Source organism: Larimichthys crocea, chromosome IX (assembly GCF_000972845.2).
Source record: "Larimichthys crocea isolate SSNF chromosome IX, L_crocea_2.0, whole genome shotgun sequence".
Lineage (NCBI taxonomy): Eukaryota > Metazoa > Chordata > Actinopteri > Sciaenidae > Larimichthys > Larimichthys crocea.
Window position 1 is genome coordinate 6,663,643 of NC_040019.1, and position 10,888 is coordinate 6,674,530.

Here is a 10,888-nt window from a genome sequence, read left to right on the forward strand (position 1 = left end):
ATCTCATTGAAATCTCTTTATTTTATTCCTGCTAATCTTTGTGGCAATACTTTACTGTAACTTACCATATTTAGCAATTATAAACACAATAAAAGCTTATAATAAGTAAATAAAACACTAAAATATAGTATTAAGCAGATACTACTATCCATCTATGTATTACATTAACTGACACCTTTTAATTAACATCTTTTGGATTACAACAAACTAAAAAAATATCATGCACATTTAAAATATTCTGCATATTGTGAACTTTTGCACACTGTCTACCTTTCTTATATTTATACTTCATGTTTGTTAGGCACCAAAATTGAAAAATGTCAATGTATTTAATATTATAACTATAATTCCTCCTGTTGGTACAGGAATTTTTTTTAAAAAAAAGGTGAAATTTAAAAATACCTCTCCATAGTTATAATTCTTGAAAAAGACTTTGCATTAATAAACTCTTTAAAATATCCCCATAGTTTATAATTATATTATAGTGTTTAAACCATTTATTACATTTGTAAAATAAATATTTTTTTTCTGCCCAAAAATATAGCAAATAAAGCAAAACAAAAAATATCCTTGTTCATTTTGAACATTATCCCCGGCGCACTATATTTTCTCCACCAACATTCACATTGATCTCATCATGCTGTCCGGTGGAGGTGCGTGGCCTTCACTGAAATATTAATGTGGGGACTGGGGGTGTTGGATCCGGGTGAATAATGCAACAGGTGGATTAGTTCTGGTTTCAGAGAAAGCGAGCGGACAGATAAATTAATTATTATAGATCCTTCCATCCACCTTTCTGAGAGAAACGAGAAGAAGAGAAAATACCAGGGCATCAAATTTGCATTCACTCGAACTTTACAGATATAAAAAACAAAATAACTCCATAAAATCTCAATGTACTCTGGTTTTGATAGGTTATATTATTATGAAACATTCATGGAGATCTGTTTATGACCTTTATTTGATGGCATATAAAACTGAAAAGACTAAGTTGTGTAAGGACGTTAAGTATCATGTCAGTACCTATTTTTAAAACTAGCCTCAGGCCTAGCAATGATTTGCTACATTACATTTAACAGCGATCTCGCTCTCTTTTACGTGACCGTAATGAAGTTTGACATTCAGCATAAACTGGCACATCTGTCACAGTCCAGACATGTATGCAGTTAAAGAGAGACTAAATAAAGGTATACAGCATGACTGTGGAAGGGGGAGGTTTTTGGGGGGGGAGTGGGAGAGAGAGAGAGAGGGGGAAAAGTAGAGAGCTAATTGTCTTTGATGATTGATTATTCTCGTGGCTTTCTTGTTTATTTCACCAGGCGGGAGGTTGAAAGCAGAGTAGGGCCTGTGACCAATCAGTGGTCATCATTAAAGGCGGGATAAATGCCAGAGCCAATCAAACGATGGCTCATTAGAAGGCGGGACAAGTGCGGGGCAGTCATGTTGTCTGAAGACAGGCAAACAGATGAGAGGTGTTTGTTAAGTCTGTAAAACTCATTAGAATGTGTGTCGAGAGCAGGACTGCACTGTTGTCTTATACTGCACGTGTTTTTATGAATGCCAAGACTGTTCATTTATCACTTTGGTTCAAACTGAAATATCATTCATGCCCCCCTCAGGATATACATATAGGATATACTATAAGAATTTTATGACTTTCACCATCATCAGGTCCAAATGTAAGTTAGTCTTTTAGTTTATTACCAAATATTTTGCAAACAAATGACATCCCATCAGCCTCGGATAATGTGTTTAAATGTTAACAAGAAATTGCATATGGTGAACATGTTAAACATTATTAGGTCCGACTGAACTGTGCTTGATATTAGCAACAGACGTTTTGTTCCACCGTGCACACTTGCTTTCACAAGGGCTGCAAATCCTTGTTGTTTTCACTGTTAGTTTTTGTTAGCTTTATTGCTTTCAAATGTGAGTTTAAGTTGCCAGTTTAATTCAGGCAAATGTCCAAAAATCAAACAATATCCAGTTTACTATCAAATGAGAGAAAAAAAACATCAAATCCTCACAAGGCCATGGAATTAGTTTGGCGTCTTTTCTGGAAAAAATTATGATGAATTAATTAATTAATAATGAAAACAGATGCAAGTTTTTGTCTGGTCTAGCTTGCAAGATATCCACTGGGATGATGTTTGTCCTTTCTGGCTTGAGCCTTGCCACCGTGCTTCACAGTAACAGTAGAGTTTACTTGAGATGTCCTCTGTAAGGGACACATCTATGGATCGGCTGCCATGACGTGCAGAGTTGCGTCAGGAATGAGGTAAAATAGAGGCCAGGTGTTTGTGTGACTCCAGAGTTATTTGGCCAAAATGCTCCCAGACCTTTTGAGGCACGAAAAACCTCCTGCTATAGACATCACAGTGTGGCACTCTGTTTCATTCTTAAGATTAAAAAAAAAAAAAAAAAAGCTTTCAGTGCTCGGTTGACCTTGACACTGACACAAATCCACGCACCTCCAACCTTACACGTAAACGCTCAGACGTCATGAACACACACACATTTGCATAAAGGTCGGATGAGGGTGAGAGGTCAGAGGAAAGAGTGAGACATGGGAAGTTCTATCAGCTCCTTTCTTATGTTACAGAGGATTTTGTAACCTCCCACACCAACCTAACACACACCAACCTGCCCCCAACCACCACTCATGTCCATTACTTTTGCCACAGTTGGAACCAGACACCGGTCTTGTTCCATGTCCCGAGGTTGGATTTCAAGTATCAGGTTTAAGTGGGCCAATAACCCCCTCCCTCCCCTTCCCTAATCTCTCTGCACACGCTCCGTTAGCAGGTGACCAGTGTAGCTTTATCCTCTACATATAAGCGCGGCAGGTAGGGATGTTCCACCTCCCCCGCACGACACATCAGTGAGGAGAAGAGAGGGCGACAGGAGTTGAAAGGCAATTATGTCTGGTCTCTGATGAGAGAACAAACTCAGTCAGACAAAGCCCTGTGATGTGGTGAGGCCATCCAGCCATGCCCAGGTACACAGGTAGACAATAGACAGCCAGCTCAAAGCCGCGCAAAATGCATTCTGTCTAGACACGCGAACAAACCAAAGCAAAAAGAGTCCATACAGGGAGGATGAAGACGTTCGTTTGTAGGCAAGAGACAAGAAAAAAAGGTTGCGGAGCTGAAAATGCTTTGAAAGTACTTTGAAGCACTTGAAATGCACTTGAATTAACCTGTTAAGTACTTGTCTTAGTAGTGAGCGCTTCACTTTAAAGATCAATCAAGAAAGATAATTTTACAGAGCTCTTTGTGTTTAGAAGACATATTTCAAACATGGTCATGACAGAAGACTGAAAACCCTCAAGACCTGTTCATCTGGATCAAATAAGCCAAAACCACACCTACAAACTACTAATATTACTGTCTTATGTAGGTATATGTCTTGGTACCTTTGGTACCTTTATTTATACAGAATTTTTAAAAATGTAAAACACCAACCTTAAACAGGAAATCCACAGTACTAATATCCTTTTACTGTAATAGCAGAAAAATTTATACCATATTTACTACGGTAAATTTTTGGCAACCCCAGCTGCCAGTTTTTTGTTTTTTTACCGTAGTAAAAACCGCAGTTGAGCAGTTTTTTACGGTGTATTTCGGCAAACATGGAGAGTTCACTGCTCAGAGTATTTGTTTTATTTAATCCCCCGACCATATCCTAATTTATATTTACATAGAGGGTGCAAAATACTTCACAAATTTGGCTATCAGGCAAGATAGAATATTTTCCAATGATTAGTCAATGAATTGATCAGTCCATTGACTATGTTAATTAATCATTTCAGTCATTTTCAGACAAAAAGAAAAGCCAAATATTTACTGCTTCCAGCTTCTCTGATGTTAATCCGATTATTGGTTAATATACGGTATATGATCGTAAACTGAATATCTTGTTTGGATGGAGCTATTTTAATCCATGGTTACTGGCTATGTATTTTTATTTTTATTTTATTATATACTTGCGTCATGAATTGATTAATTTAGAAGACAATCAGAAGATTAATTGATAATGAAAATAATCCTTAGTTGGAGCCTTTTTTGTTTTGTGCTATGGGACAGTTACACCTTAAAGGAATACTTAATTTAAATCAAGCATCCAATTTTTGTCTGTAGGCTTTAAAATTGTCTCTGTAGTGACAAAGTCACAGCAAAAAGATTTTCCAAAATCACTTGAAAGTCTGCTGCACTGATAGTTTAAACTGTGAGTACATCTAAGATGACGTGCAGTTGTAGAGAAGTGACCTCCTTTGACGTGAACCCCTGTAGTGTTTTCTCCCTTCAAGTCTGAATTTGTTCTGTGATGGTCGATTGATGATACAAGTTGTCATTTGTGTGTAATAACTGTGTTTGCACGTTTTTTACAAGGTCGGCACGAGCACCTGCATACGTTTGCTCGAGCTTGCTTTGATTCCACGCCGGGGCTCATGACGCCTAATGCATTTACAGCGTTGGAAGAAGCACTGCTACCAGAGATGGCACACACTTGCGCAGACACACATAAAACACACACATGATCCTGTGGTTTTCAAAACCACAACAAACACTCACTCCAGGACTGATCCCATGTCTGCATGTAGTGTTTTCTCCTGTTTACACTCTCCAGTAATGATAGGGCCATTAGACATGAGACTTGGTCTCACATAAAAGGAGTCATCAAGCTTCATCATCACAACGGTCTGTTGCTTGTAATGAGGACAGTGAGGCTGGGCTTCCCCTTGTATAGCTGCTAATGTCTTGACTCATGGGTTCCACAGCGGTTGTCTCTCACATGTCCTGACTGAAGGTAAATCCCGCTAAACTCTATCTCAGTGTCTAAGTCTTGTATTTTTATGCTTTGTTGGGTTATTCAAAGAAAATACATAGTATATATACTATAACTCTTTTTGATAAACTGGTCATAACTGTCAGATATGCTGTATGCAGCTGATTGTGAGGGGCCTCGATCATATGTGCCTAAAAAAGTTGAGCACTGCTACTCTCTCAGATATAAGTTTGTTTGTTTTTTAAGATATTTTTGGCCTTTTATGCCTTTATTGATAATACAGCTGGAGATAGACACGAAGCAGAGAGGGGGGAGTGACACGCAGTAAATTAGCTGCCCGATGTGGGATTCGAACCGGGCCAGCTGCAGCAATGACTATAGCCTCCACACACGGGGCGGCCGCTTAACCCACTACACTACCAACCACCCCAATATAAGTCATTTTAAACATTGCTCTAAATAATAACACCTTCAAAAGCATTGAATTGTGATTTTACTCTTGAAGTCTGGTCATAATAGTAACCTGTATTTTATTTATTGTCAACAAATTCTATGAAAAAGCCAACAATGCATTGATCCAACTAACAACTATTGATAATTTAATATAGCTAATTTCTCTGCTCCATAGACCTCCGATGTAAACAATTAAAGCACCTAAATACATAAATGAGCCACAGTTTCTATGAGTTTCTCTAATGCTCATGCTTCTAATGTTCATGTGTTAAGCATATAAAATGTTGCACCAACATGGTTGCATCACCAACATAATTCATCATTTGTGGCTGATTCTGATGGATCATCATTAGTTTTGCAGGTATTTGGTCAAATAAACCAAAGTGTTGGACAAACTGAAATTGTATCTGATGGTGCTAGTTTAAGAGTGACAGATTCAACCAAAGTTAGTCTGCTTCTATTTCTCTAATGAATGTTCTGTACGACATTTCAATCCATCCAGTATGTGTAGAGAATTCTTTAGTCTGGACTAACTGCCTCCCTACAGAGCCACGGCCAAAAATAGTTTATTCTATATACAGTATGTGTGACATGTTTATATTTACGAACTGGCTTGTGCTGAGTGCCAGAACCTTTTGAGTGATGGAAAAATGCATTGTTGGTTTTGCCTTATCCTTTTGAGGTAACACTTGACGGATTTATTTAATTTTTAAAGTCCGTGTAAAGTAAAAATAAATTTGTGTTCAGAAGAAATGGTTATTAACCACCCAGCCAAATTTGAATGATCAAAAATAACGACAAGTTTTTGAAATTAGGTGTCAAAATCAGGTAAAAATGAGACGTATTCTCAGCTTCAGGACTGTGGGTGTGTGTTCACCGAATGCACCGAAGCCATATGCAAGTTTTATGTTAATGACCATCACGTGACTTCATGCGATTTCGTTTTAGGACTGTAACAAGCACAATATGGATGCTACAGCTATCAGTATTATTGGTATTGTTAAAATCTATATGTTTGAGCCACCAGAACCACCTTTAAGGCTTCTATCCCATCAGAGTTATGCTAATTTTATGTTAATAATCACAGCGTGACCTCGTTTTAGGACCGCCCACAAAATCCTGGACTGAAAACTGGTGAAAAACAGTTTGAACCTCTAACTCCACATTTCAGTAATACATCTTTCAAAGTCTTTTCGCATGTTTTCAGCAACTATTTTCCAACATATTTATTGTGTTTTGAAAGAAAACATGGAATTGCCTTTACACGGACTTTAAGTACATGAATCAGCCCTCACGATGGCTGTAAGAAGCCGGTTGTCTTTCAGAGAGAGCTGAAGAGCTGAAGCTGAAGATCAGCTTGGATTCACAACAGTGATCGATGTATTCAGTTGCTGATCCAGAATTAGAGCAGGGAATGGACTATTGGTTTAATACAATATAAGCTTTTTAAGCTATGAGGATAGAGAGCTGTTACAGATTTGCGCGGCATCTAACAGATATGACAGTGACATACAGTATTTGGAACTCTGACACATCTTTGTGAATTTCAAAGGGTCTGTTTCATATGGTGGCCAGCGCAACTGGCATGTTGGCTTCTCTGTTATTGCTATCGGCATGTGTCAGCTTTAGCCAAGTCACTCATATGGAGGCAACAAAACATAAACGACATTGACTCGCACTGAATACTCTTTTGCAGCGTGCATAAGAAAGTGTCTGCTGAGGCCAACTCCCTCATATGGAGGCAACAATACACAAATATCTTTGATGTTTTGGATGCAGACTCAACTGAGACCACATGTTTCCTAAAGAGATGATTAATGTCTAATAGAACAGAAAAAAGGGATTAACGAGCATCGCCACAATAAATACAATATAAGGTCATGAACTATACGCACAGCAAACAAACATGTCACGTCACATTTGTTTGTACAGCGGTTTTGATTGTTGGTCTTGTCTGAGATGTTGATGAGTAATGAGGCAACATGGGAGCTTTCAGGGAGACAACCCACAGCATTTTTAGAGTAGAGCTTGCATATGTGTGTTACATCACCAAAGTTAGGTAAGTCACATCGCTGCTGGGCTCTTTACCGGGACTGTGGCCTACTTTCTAAACAAATAATACATTAGTTTGCACCTGTAACTGATTTTAAAGGTACCACGATTACATACAGTACAGAGATCCTCATCAGGACTAATTGGCCACATTAACTATTATGTAATATGTCATTTATACCGTCTCAATCCTTGTTTATCTTCACAAAAACTCAGATTATTTTCCTGGTCCACAGCGGTGCAGTGAGAGTCAGAGAGGCAAGAATCAGTACCTGAAGATTTTGCACATTAGGCTTTGTTTTCTGTCATGTCTTTATGCCTAGACCCCATCGGGCACGTTGCTCTCTGTTTGTCTGTTTTTTGTTGCGAGTTCATACCTGAGCATTTCAGATTTCACCAGTTTGCCCTCCAGACTTTGTAAACTTTGGTCATTTTTCCCTGGTTTATGTGCTTCTACCATGAGTAAATATGCCTAGTTATGCATAATTATGCATTGTTAAATTGTTTCCCTTTTGGCTGAGTTTTTCACAGGGTGTTTTATTTGAAAAATCGACCAGATTTCCCATGTGTGTCTGACTTGTGGCCAGCTCGATCTGCTCTGTGCTGATTGACGAGGCTACACGCAGCGTCCGTCAAAAATAGACCGGCCGCGTATTCTCAGCAGAGCAGAGCAACGCGGCGCTTCTGGTCGGGTAACAAACATTGTCTGAAGAGGCCACGATCAACGCCGGGGACCTCGGCGTACCCGGAACAAGGCAAGGCTGCGACACGTTCCGGGTGGAATTTAGCAGATATTCGTGTCCATGTAAGGTTGCATTCAGGCCAACTTGAACCCTGCTCTCATTCATTTCAATGGAGCCCATCCATTGACACAGCAGAGACGCTAATGCATGGGGTTTCCCAGAGAAAAGCCTTTTGCTTACGATCACATTAATATTATTTACCTCCAGATCATCAGAATTAAAGATAAAATAGTTGTCGTGATAATTTTACCTTTCCAGAGTTGTTAAATCCCGCCTGTGTGTGTCACAAACTGTTGTTGCAATGTTTTGGCATCTGCTCTGCCTTGAAATGCATTAATCTGTTACTCCAGCTGGACTTCCTGATCGTATTTCATTGTCTCACCACTACATTAAACTACATGCCTCCAGCGGAGCCCCCTGCACAGGTTTTAATGCAGCGCTGTTTTCAGTCTGGTCGTAGATTTCCTGTCATATTATTTCGCTGGCACAATTTAAATAGCACAGATACTTTTAATATTTTGTATCCAAAAACCACAAAAGGAGAAATCATTCCGATTTTGAGTTTATTTTACCACCCAAAGTATCCTCTCTTCTCTTTCCTCAATATTTCCCAACTGTGTCACTGTCTTCCCAACATAGTTAGACCTGTTTGTGTGGCAATTCTCTTTGTTTGTATCTTGGTAGTGAGCAGAGAGCAGCCAAGTACATGGTATTGTCTAGACCTCACAAAAGCAGGGATAATGGAGAAATACCATACTATTGCCTCAGTCTCCTAAATCAGCTCAACACGTTCTGTTAAGATGTGGCAGGATAACAATAAAACAACACAGATTGGACGCAGTCAGCAGTGTATCTTTGATGTGATCTGTTATGCATCTGGTATAAGTAAAGCATATCATTGGTAGACTAACAAGCCAGCACTAGCTTAGCATCTAGCTTTGCCATGTGGACTGACAAAGTGAGACAGCTGAGCAGGCTACAAAATTAAACTCATCAGAGACACATTAGCCACCTGCTGCTGTCGTGGACGAGTCTTTTTCTTCTTCAACACAACAAACTCTGCAGAAGAAGTGGTTTCCTCCTCTTCATAACTGTTGGTTCTGTAATTTTCCAGCAGCTCAGCTGATTCAACAGGAACATTTGTAATCGTGCTGCCAAGAGACTTTGCATTTTCACACCTATAGCAGGCCTCTGGTGAAGGCCGAATTTACTGCAGACGTGCAAGCAATCTGTGAATTGGTGGCAAATTCACCACTTACAGAGGGCAGAAGGGGGACTGCATGAAAACTGTAATGATTTCATGTTTTAATGGTGTATGCATGATGATGTGGAAAGTTCTTTGGTTTGTGTTTTGAGCTTTGAAACAAAATACTCATTGAATTCTACATTTTGGCCTACACTGACAGAAAATCGACAGAGGTTTTGTTGGATAAATTTATGTCACTTGGATTGTTTTGGATCTGAATGTTATTGGTGAAGCAGGCAAAGACCACTGACAGTATAAAAAAATGGACAGCGTATGCGTGAAGTCACCCATGGGTTTCTTGAGAGCCGTTCTGAAGCTCAAAATCTGTGGTGCTGGCTGCCACCATGTTGGTAGTCCTACCTATTCTACCTCTCGGCTACTCTAAAAATAGGCTGACCTGAGGAGGGCTGAATGATGCCTGGATACTCAAATGAGCTGCCTGTCACGACACCTACCTATCAATCAAAGGAGGGTCACTGTTAATTATGCAAAAATGTAGCCTTCATATAATTTAAACAGGTGAGTTGTACAAATTCACCGTCAGTACAGTAGTCATGAAGGAAAATTAGCTATAGGGACCAAAACAGTTTTTTGTTCCAGGCTGTAAACATATTTATTTCTGCTGTGAAGTTGGACATTTTAACATGGGGACTTATGGAGACTGACTCGTTCGGTAGCCAGCCTCAAGTGGACGTTCACAGTCATGGAGGTTGCCACTTGGTCCCAACCCAATTGGTATGTTGCAACAACTACAGCAGAGGGTATGTCTATTGCCATTTTTCTCCTTCTAACAGTCACATTGTATTACTGTTCTGTAATAGCTGAAGCATATGAAAGGTTTGTCCTCTCCACCACAGCAGCCTGGTTTTACACCTGTCTTACCCTCATTTTTTTTACTCAAACCTCAACCACATGCTACAAATCAACAATACTTTAATGGCGACTTGACAAGCTGCTGAAAGAAATATGCAGTTGCAAAACCAAAAAAACAAAGTTAATCTGTACCAGACACGTATGATAAAAACACTCTATCCAGAAAACTTTCAATTCATCAAATTGAGTTTTTTCTGTTGTTGTTGTTGTTGTTTTTTAATCATTTGTTGAATGGTTTGAATCAGAGTCATACATGGATTATGCCTCACAAGGGAAATCAGAGAAAACTACATCCTTTGGATGGACTCTTGTAGGAAGTCAATCAAAATTAAACTGTTGTATTACATTTATAAAATTAATTTCTACCTACCCACATACCTGTATGCAGATCATTTAAGTTTTATCTAGATCTATCTACTCAACATTGTTACCACATGCCACAGGAGTATCTTCAGTGTACCTTGTCATTGATTCTACAGGTCTATGAACTCTACTGGAGGAATGAAACACCATTCATCTCCAACATGGTGTTGGAAAACATTGTCCAACACATCGGTCCAAAATCTCCCAGGTGTTCAATTAGGTTAAGATCTGTTGACTACATAATTTTCAACCTCATCAAACCATTGATGATTGATGACACTGATGACCAATGACCCCTCATGCCCTGTGGATGGAGGCATTGTTATCCCCTCCCATCAGGATAAAAATATTTCATCATAGGCTTTGTATT